We start from the raw sequence: 9,770 nt of genomic DNA, 5'->3' as shown, positions 1-9,770 counted from the left end.
AAGGCCCTTCCTGCAAAGGGGACATCCCTCCCCTCTGTGATGAGGAGGCCCTTCCTGAGGGGAGCCATCCCCAAAGTGATAAGGCCTCTCAGAAGGAGGGCCGGCACCCGGTTACACTCTGCCTTTGAAGCCTACCCTTGAGCGCTGAGAGGGCTTCTTCGTGGGACGCCCCAGCTCCTTGGTGGGAAAGCCTTTGAAGTGTCTGGTGAGACTGGGCCTCTAAGGGGCCGACTGTCCTGAGTCAGACACGTGGGGGGGGGGGGCAGGGGAGGAGGGAGAGACTGACAGCTCCTTGTCTGATTGAACAGGAGCCCAAACAAGCAAAGGTTCAGAGAATACTCCGCAGGTCCTTGTCGCCACCCAGGTCTGAACGCCCCAGCCACTGATCCCCAGGAGCTGAGGAGGCCTCGGCCTTGCAGCTTCTGTGGCAGGAGCCGGACCCCGAGAAGGCAGCCAGGCTGGGCCCGGCCCCGAGCATCCTTCTCTCGTAGGAAAGAGAAAACCACCGGAGGGATCTCGACCTGCCGCTTGGAGGGTGGCCGGCAGCATGGGCCCCACCCCAGGCCCACGGAGCCGGGAATAACTAAGCGACGACCCCTTGTCCCTCTCTGGGAAGAATAAAGGACCCGCCTCTGGAGTCCGATGGGCACGGGACACTTTCTGTTTTACAAAATGCCTCCAGCCTCGTAACTGCTGGTGAGAATCAGAATATTACCAGTGTTGCCATGCTGGAGACGAAATCCATCTGGGCTGGTGGGGGGGGGGGGGGGCGGTTTACAGAAGAGTGGACCAAAGCACGGGTGGGTGTGAGGCTTAATAAGGTAGCATAGATGTGGGACTGGGACTCAGGCCTCCTGAAAGTGCCCCACTCCACTCACTGCCTCCATGACCTCACCACCTCCTATGACCGTTTAGCAGTCTGGCCCGGCGGAAGGACACCGGACGTTAACAGAAGGTCGGGAGTCTTGAAGTGAATCCTAGTTCTGCCCATGCTTGGCTGTGTGCCCTTGGCCAGGTAGCTGAACCTCTCTGGGGGCCTCCAACCACACGGTCTCAAAGAACACTTCCTGCTCTGAAATGGGGGTACCTCTTCCCTCCCCAGGATTCACCAGAGAACATTCTCTTCATATATTTAAAAAGGCGATGGGCCTTTTCAGATGTTGCTGACATCCATCCATTACATAAAACAGGGAATTATTTGATGAAAAATGGGGGCCTGACTCAGGTCTGCGTGTCACTGACAGGGAGGTAACCTGCACTAAATGCTCAGAGCGAGGTCAGGAGGAGGCCGGTCGTGGAAAGAGAGGAAGTTTCTCCGGTAACCATGGTTTCAGCGGATGCCCTCTGGCAGCTCATTACAAAATAAACATCACAGGTGCCCAGGGAAGCCTCCCCTAGCTCACCTCTCCCTTCTTCCTATTTCTGTGGCTTCTGCCTCCATGACCCTTTTTTAAATTTAAATTGATGGACTTTCCTCTTTAGAGCAATTTTAGTTAGGTTTAAGACAAAATTCAGTGGAAACTACAAATTCTCACCATACCCCACCCCTGCCCTGGAAATTTCCCCTGTTATTAACCTCTTTTTTTTTTTTTTTAATTTTTTTTTTAACGTTTATTTATTTTTTTGGGACAGAGAGAGACAGAGCATGAACGGGGGAGGGGCAGAGAGAGAGGGAGACACAGAATCGGAAACAGGCTCCAGGCTCTGAGCCATCAGCCCAGAGCCCGACGCGGGGCTCGAACTCACGGACCGCGAGATCGTGACCTGGCTGAAGTCGGACGCTTAACCGACCGCGCCACCCAGGCGCCCCACCTCTTTTTTTTTTTTTAAGTTTATTTATTTTAAGAGAGAGAGAGGGCACACATGGGGGAGAGGGGGAGAGAGAGGGAGAGAGAGAATCCCAAACAGGCTCTGTGCTGACAGTGCAGAGCGCGATCTCACAAACCTTACGCTCATGACCTGAGCTGAAGTCAAAGAGTCAGAAACTTAACTGGACTGAGCCACCCAGGCGCCCCTCACCTGTTATTAAGCTGTAATTAACCTCTCGCCTTAGTGGCACATTTCTTGCAACTGACGAGCCAGTATGGATACACCACTATTAACTTAAGTCCATCAGAATTCACTCTGGGTGTTGTATTCTATGGGTTTGGACAAACGTAGAATGACATGTATCCATTGTTACAGCACCACACAGGAGAGCGTCACTGCCCTAAAAGCCCTCTGTGTACCACCTCTCCATCCGTCCCTCCCGCCCAAGCCCTGGCAACCCCCGATCTTTTTATTTTCTCTGTAGTTTTGCCTTTTCCAGAAATGTCCTCTAGTTGGAATCATCCAGTATGCAGGCTTTTCAGACTGTCACTCAGCAATGTGCAGTTCAGTTTCCTCCATATCTTTTCAGAGTTTGCTGAGCTCCTTTCCTTGCAGTGCCGACCTGGCGGGCTTCTGATGGGGAGCAGAAGATCCTGACGGCTGCACCAGGACCTTCGCAGGAGCCCCACACCCCCAGAGCCCGGCAGCACCGTCTCGGAAGGGCTGTGCAGTCAGAGCCTGTCCATTCACTCAGCGTGCCCAGGAGCTAGGGACAGAGATGTAAGAAACAGGGGCCGGGTTCTTACGAAATCCCACCCAAAATGGGTGGAAGGAGCCACCGGAGAGCTGGGCTCCGGCCTCCTGGGATATGTGGCTTCCCTCCCTGCAGGAAACACGAACCATCACCTGAAAAGGAGATACTGCGTGGTGACACCGTGACCCGTCTGCACCTGACTCCTCGCCCTGTCCAATTCCCCCCCAACCAGGCAAGGAAGGAGAATCTGGGAGGAGAACGTCCAACCCCCAGCCCATTTTAAGCCCGGCCAGGAAAGCCCGAAAGCCGCCTGGCTGTCTCCCGCCCCCATCCCTGGCAGAAGGTTTTCCAGAGGAACCAGACAGCCTCCTGAGCACCCCCAATATGCGCGGAGTCGCTGGATCTCATCTGTCTGCCTCCCTCCTGGGCCAAGACAAAAGCGTCACTCTGTGTCTGACACCACGGCCTGAATCGCTCTCACCCCTGCTGTCAGCCTCCTCCCTGGCTTTCTTCTTTGCTCGGTGTTATTTACCACTGCAAAATGAACAGAGTAACAAGCTTCTCACTCAGGGACGCCACCCCACCTGAAGAATTTGAGCAAACTTTTGCAAAACTTGGCTGCAATCGAGGTCTTGCCTTCTGGATCTTGGTCAGCTCAGGGAAGGCTGGGGTTCGAAGAATTTCCGCATGACCAACCGGTGGCGGGTGGGAGGGGCAGGGAGGGGCTGGAGAAGAAACACAGGACGCGGACCATCCCCAAAGAAGAAGCAGCCCTATAAACACCATCAGATATGCCTTCTGTAAAGGGTTTCATGGAGCTGTTTTTAACGTCTACATTTAACAATTCGAAGTACCCCGGGCCTGTGTATTTCAGGTATAATGTCTCAGAAGCAAAAACTTACAAAGGTCTCTGATGTTTCCCTTTCAGACTTTTTTTTTTTTCCCATGATACGAACTTTTTTTTTTTTTTTTTAAGGCCTGTGCTTTCCAGTGAGCTCTCCTCCATCTCTTTTTCTTGCTGAAACTGCAGATGTACATTATGGTAGTGTGAAAAAAGCTAATTACACTGCAGAGGCTTGGCGGGAGGCAGGGAAGGCCCCGCCGAGAGCACAGGATGATTGATTTGCACTGTCACACAGCTCTGCTGGGTGTCATAACTTAGTGACAAATCAAGGATTACAGTGACCCAGAGTAACTCTCTCCCTTTGTTGTTGGGCAGACATCAAAGCCGCCAAGCATATTAGTGTTTTTAATAAGCAGTTAAGTCAGGAGTAGCTTACAGTTTAGAATTACTTTGTGTACAACCGGAGGTGTTGGGGCGGGGGAGAGCGTAGGAGAAAAAACAACCAAAAATCATTAGTCGGATAAAAAAAAACCCGAATGAAATAAAACAAAAGAAAAGAAAATGAAATGGAACGGAGCCCATGTGGCAGGAGCGGGTTCTTTGTAGGGGCGGTTGGAGGTTTTGCATTATTTGTTCAAGCCACACAGAGGCCTGCTGGGGCAAGGCACGCCGTCTGGAAATTCGGTTTTCTGGGGGGGGGGGAAAGGGACTATACATGCTACAGTTCTGGGAGGGAGGGGTGGCGCGATTCTTATAAGCAAATGGCTTTGTTTTAATCCGCGCAGAGGGAGGCTGGGAGGGTCACGTTGATGTGTTTGAGGACAAATATCCTGTTCCCCAACAATTAGTATCATAAAATGGTTGGGGCAACTCACCTTATCTCGAGTGTACACGTATCCCTGAGGACAGCTGCGGTCGATGCTGGTTTTTCTCAGGACCTTTACCTTCAGCAACCGAGCAGAGACCTGAAAATCAGAGCAAGGTGGGAAGCCACTATTCGTTCCTGCTATACGGTCATTATCACCCTGGTGATGCGAATGGTTTCCGAGGACGAGGACTGGCTCCTTGGAGGACACAGCTGGGGCCAGGGCCCCGATGACATAGGTTGGCTGTCACGCGCTGTGGGGTGACTTTCCTGGTGACTTTCAGCAGGTGGAGCCCCCCAGACAGAGAGAATCTCTGCCCGAATCACACTTGAACTCCTGAGAAGCATGTATCGGCATCAGAGATGGGGTGACCCAGCTCATGTGGTATGGCAGAAGAGCAAAGGCAGGTCTTGGCTGTGTGACCCTGGGCAAATCCATCAACCTCTCTGGGCCTCAGTTTCTTCATCCGGCATACCTGGAAATAATCCTTTCTTGCTTGCTCAGTGGGTTGTACAAATCTAATAAAACGAGGCTGATGAAAATATTTCAGATTCCCAAGCACTATGCGATTCGACCGGAAAATGGAAGCATGGAAAGAAGCCATCTTGTCACATGTACGCTTGGTTGACACGGGTGAAGGAAAGCTATGGCATCACCCACGTGGGCACCCCATGACAGATCTGCATCTTGAGAAGCGCATCCACGGGGATGCACTTTGGCCTATGGTGTGTATAAAATCCACTGGGGTAACCAATGGCCTTGATTTTCATTTGTGTGTATGTATGAGTCTATGTATTCCCATTTGCATCCCAATGAACAGAAACAAGAAAAATCAAAACCATGGGAGTAGCTTTAATTCCTATTATTATGAATAAAATGATGGAATAGGCAGGCTGCAGGTAAGAGGGTGAGAGTAAGAGAGGGAGGCCTCCCCAAACAGGGAGGCCCCAGCAGGTGGCTGACAGAGCGATACCCCTCAATATAGTCCCTATGGCTACGCATTAGCCAGGTGGGTTCCAAAGGGGGATTTTTGTCAGTTTGCTCAGGAGGCGAGATAAAGCCTTGAGAGACTGATGGTCCCTCAAGCAAGTTCATGCTGACTGAGCAGCGAGAGTGTCTCATACCCCACTCAGAGACTGTTCCATTGGATAACTGGGCCCTCGCCCCTGGCTTTCACTCAGCACTTTGAAAAGTCCCATTGACAGGCTAGGATGCCCTGACTCTGTTTGTACATGTGTTTTTTATTTTTTAATATTTTTTAAAATTTACATCCAACTTAGCATATAGTGCGATAATGATCTCAGGAGTAGAATTCAGTGATTCATCCCCTGCATATAACACCCAGTGCTCAAGCCGGTCCTCTTTAGATTGCAGACCACCTCCCTCTCTTTTTTTGCAATTAAGTGGGTCACGGTTTCCTCTACTTAGGGCGTTCTATTCCATGGCAGCAGAAACGCTGTGTATTAACAAATGCATCCTGCAAGGTAAGTTCCTCCTGTAGTTGCCCAAGTGCATCACGTTATGTTGCTTCTTACTTATCAGAATTGCAGAATTACTCTTCAAAAGCTCACAGCTGCCTTCATAATGACTACAGAAGATACTTCTGAGCCCACCCAGCCCTGTGTTCCCTTTCTCCAACCTTACAGAGAACTTTCTTCAAATGAAACCTCCCATGGGAAAGAGTTCTGTCTTGTCTAACAGGTCAGATCTGCTCATAGATAGCACTCCAAGCCAGCAATTCCGCTCCTTGGTTATCTCCCACATGTGCACCAGGAGACAGGGAGAGGAATGTTCCGTACAGCGCTGTTCCCAATAGTAAGAAATGGAAAACCGCCTCAAAGTCCGGCAGCAGCGGAAGAGACAAACTGTGGTCATTTAGTGTAAATAAACGCTATTGATTGGCAAACACGAACTACGGCTGTGAGCGTGAACTTGAAAAGAAATCTCGAAACCAAAATGTGATGAAGAAAGGCAAATTCTACGGGGCGCAGCTGGGTAAGCATCCGACTCAATTTTGGCCCAGGTCGTGATCTCACGGTTTGCGAGTTCAAGCCCCACTGATGGTGCAAAGCCTGCTTGTGATTCTCTCTCCCTCTCTCTCTGCCCCTTCAGTGCACGGACGCTCTCTTTCTCTCTCTCAAAATAAATCAGTAAACTTAAAAAAAAAAAAAAGAAATGCAAATTCTAGAAGACAACATGCATGTGACTTTGTTAATATAAAGTACAAAAAACAGGCAACAGTAAACAGTACATTGACTGAGCACACATACGTGAGTATTGAAACTGTGAAGGGGAGGAAGGAGACAAGGGAGAAGGAAGGAGAGAGGGCAGGGAAGAAACGGGAATGCTCTCGTTCCTGGAGAGGTGGTTTCCCCCCAGCTGAACGGGGCTCAGGCTTGGTGTGTTGGACACGGGGGTAAAAGGCTGTGAGGGTGATCTAGGATCTTACGAGCTCCTTTATTGTTCAGATATGCGGTTAGTAGGTGCCAAGAGTTTGCTAACCACAGTGCTCCCTGAACTGGCATATTTTCTTCTACGGTCCTCTGGAGAAACCAAGGAAGACGAAGGTGGTTCACGCCAGGGATCTGTTAAAACAAAACAGCATCTAGAAGATGGTCTAGGGCTGGCAGAAGTTAGGATGGCCTCCTCCACCTTCCAGATGGCCCACATGCTACTCACAGATGCCCCGAGTGGGATGAGGGACTTGGGGCGAGGTGGGGGCCGGGGGTGAGGGGTCTCAGTTCTGGTATAAGGAAGCAGGTGACCACTCAGTCACTCCCTAGTGCGTCCCTCTATTTTAATTCTCTGCACAGTACCTCTAGGATCTCATGTTTTCCAGTTCTGTTTGCGCATCTGTTGACCGCTGGTCTCCCCCAGCCTGGTTCCTCATCGCCGTCCCTGCCGCCGGGACATAAATTTAGCTCCCTTCGCGTTGGAGGTAATCAGAGAAGCATCTTTCCCTCCTTGGAGATAACGTTCACATAGATATCAAACACTATAGCCTCATATGGATCTGTAAGAAATAACTTCTAAAAATCATCCAGTAAGGAACCCTAGGATGTCAGTAAGAGTAGTTGCCTCTTGGAAGGAGCGCTAAGAAACTGAGGGATAGGGAGAAAAAGGTAAACGTCTCACTGTGTATTTTTTGTCCTATTGGACCATTTAATCAAGCACATGTACGTCTTGTATTAAAAGTTTGCTTTAGGGGCGCCTGGGTGGCTCAGTCAGTTAAGCGTCCAACTCTTGGTTTCGGCTCAGGTCGTGATCTCATGGGCTGTGAGTTTGAGCCCTGAGTCAGGCTCTGCACTGGCAGCCTGGAGCCTCCTTGGGATTCCTTTTCTCTCTCCCTCTCCTGCCCTTCCCCTGCTCGTGCACTGTCCCCCCACCCCAAATAAATAAATAAACTTAAAAAAATTAAATTTTTTTTCTCTCCCTGCACCTCCCTCTAAAATAAAATAAATAAATGTTTATTTTTTTTTTAATTTTTTTTTTCAACGTTTATTTATTTTTGGGACAGAGAGAGACAGAGCATGAATGGGGGAGGGGCAGAGAGAGGGAGACACAGAATCGGAAACAGGCTCCAGGCTCCGAGCCATCAGCCCAGAGCCCGACGCGGGGCTCGAACTCACAGACCGCGAGATCGTGACCTGGCTGAAGTCGGACGCTTAACTGACTGCGCCACCCAGGCGCCCCAATAAATGTTTATTTTAATTAAAATCTCAACACCTCTCCCTCTAGCTCTCCCCATCTTAATTTCCCAGGCTAGGTATTTCCGACTGCCTCATTTAAAACCCCTTGAGCCTGACTAATGACGTTTCAGGGTTCACCTCCAAATCTCTCCTGTACATTTGGAATTTAGACCCATTATGTGGCTGTTTTCTTGGCTTTCCTTTTAGCTTCCTTCACCTTCCTTTTCCCTGGGGGAGTCAGGAGACATTTCCAGAAGAACTTTGAGAAATGATCTGCTAGTCCATACAGCACCAAAAGTGATGGCCAGATTTCTTTTTCTGAGCACGTGTTTGCTGGAATGTGGGGCTGGGCACAGAAGGGCGAGCAAAGCTTTCTTCTCTTACCTGCTACTGTCCTCCTGGGTTGGACCTCTGTCCCCAGGCAACCCAGCACAAGCCTCCCCTGAGGGTGCCAGCACCCTCCCATCTGAACCGGGAAGAGTGTCCCTCTCACAGAAGGCACCAGGTAGAGGGGATTGTCCATCGACCATGCCAGTTGGCCAAGTTCCTCTCTCAGCTAAATCAGGAAGCTCATAAAAAGACTTTATCTCTGGGTCGCCCGTGCCTCCCCAGTTTCCACCCGCCTGGCGCCTGGGAAAGGACAACAAAGGGGTGTGGAGAACAATGACCTTCTGTGAGGCCGAGCCTGCACCAACAGAGTCATGGGAACCCCGGAGTCTCGGTCCCTCTCCTCCCTTGGCCTGGAGCCCAGGTGGCCAGGTGTCCTTCCTGGTAGACCAGGAGGCCCTGGTGGCCACGTGTGCTCCCCGGCTGGTGGCCTTGCCCATGTCCCTTCTTGAGTGTTACAGCTCTTCAAAAAGAGCCTGACAGGTGGCCTAGTTTTCTCCTTTGATTTCTTAGAATACTCCTGGTGTCACCAACTCTAGAATACGCCATTTTGTTTCTTACCACTCCTCTCTGGACTGGGCCGAAGACCAATGTCACATCCTGCCCCTCACGTTTGCCATTCTTCCCACAGCCCCCCACCGGGGTTGCACACCGACCGCAGAGGCCGCTCCCCCATGGTTAGGAGGGGGCTCCGTCCCCCCCACCCCCCCCCCCCCCCCCGCCTGGGCCTCACAGCTGCCTGTAAAACACCAGGACATCCGGGCATCTGGTTCATAACAGACTGTGCTCCCAGACCCTTGGGGCAGGTACAGTGACCTGAAGGCACTCCCTGCCCCCACCCCCAACCTGCAGACTCAGCGCCGCTGAATACCTTCACATTCTTTGCTTTCAAATTTTACATCTTCCCATCTACTGTCTCATGACTTTCGCCACTAACCCGAGAAGAACATAGATGCGTATTTTTATTTCTCCTTTAGGGACAAATGAAGTGAGGTGCAGGCTTGTCCAAGGTCATTACCAGTCGCTGGCTGACAGAGCAGGTGGAACTCCTGACTCCTCTCTCCAGGGTTTCTCCATCCTGTTGCTGGTTCAGAAACACTTCCGGTGCTTGGGCCTATTGTACTTCCCACTTCCGGTCACGGACCGTGAGAGCCGAAAGTGGCTTCCAGTGTGGGGTGTGGTCGTGTCCCATCCCCCCCACAAGGAAAGTAAGCCCCGGGTGGGGGGGGAGGAACTTCCCAAGGTCATACGGGGAGGGAGCCGCAAAGCTGTCTGGTCCCAGAAACCCTTTCTCCCCATTTCTCTCCTTCCCTCCGCCCTGCCAGGGTGACCAGGCGATCCTTGGTGTCTGTGTGGCCTTTGCAGCGGCGGCCGTGCTCTGAGGAGGGACAGGGGGGGGTCCTCGTGGACCGGAGGGGCGG

At 51.4% G+C, this 9,770-nt stretch overlaps 1 long non-coding RNA gene across 1 annotated transcript; it reads right to left on the bottom strand.

Annotated features, from left to right (window-relative positions):
- Positions 1 to 2,845: 2,845 nt before the first annotated feature.
- Positions 2,846 to 9,440, bottom strand: LOC121015219 (uncharacterized). Its single transcript, XR_005783701.1, has 3 exons — positions 9,287 to 9,440; positions 4,283 to 4,372; positions 2,846 to 3,097 (listed from the first exon to the last, which is right to left on the bottom strand). It is a non-coding gene; the product is annotated as an uncharacterized LOC121015219 (long non-coding RNA).
- Positions 9,441 to 9,770: the final 330 nt, after the last annotated feature.

This window comes from Herpailurus yagouaroundi, unplaced genomic scaffold, assembly GCF_014898765.1.
Source record: "Herpailurus yagouaroundi ecotype Mexico unplaced genomic scaffold, PumYag 206, whole genome shotgun sequence".
In the NCBI taxonomy this organism is placed as follows: Eukaryota; Metazoa; Chordata; class Mammalia; order Carnivora; family Felidae; genus Herpailurus; species Herpailurus yagouaroundi.
Note: the sequence above shows the minus strand (reverse complement) of the source record. Positions and strands in the feature narration are given on the sequence as shown.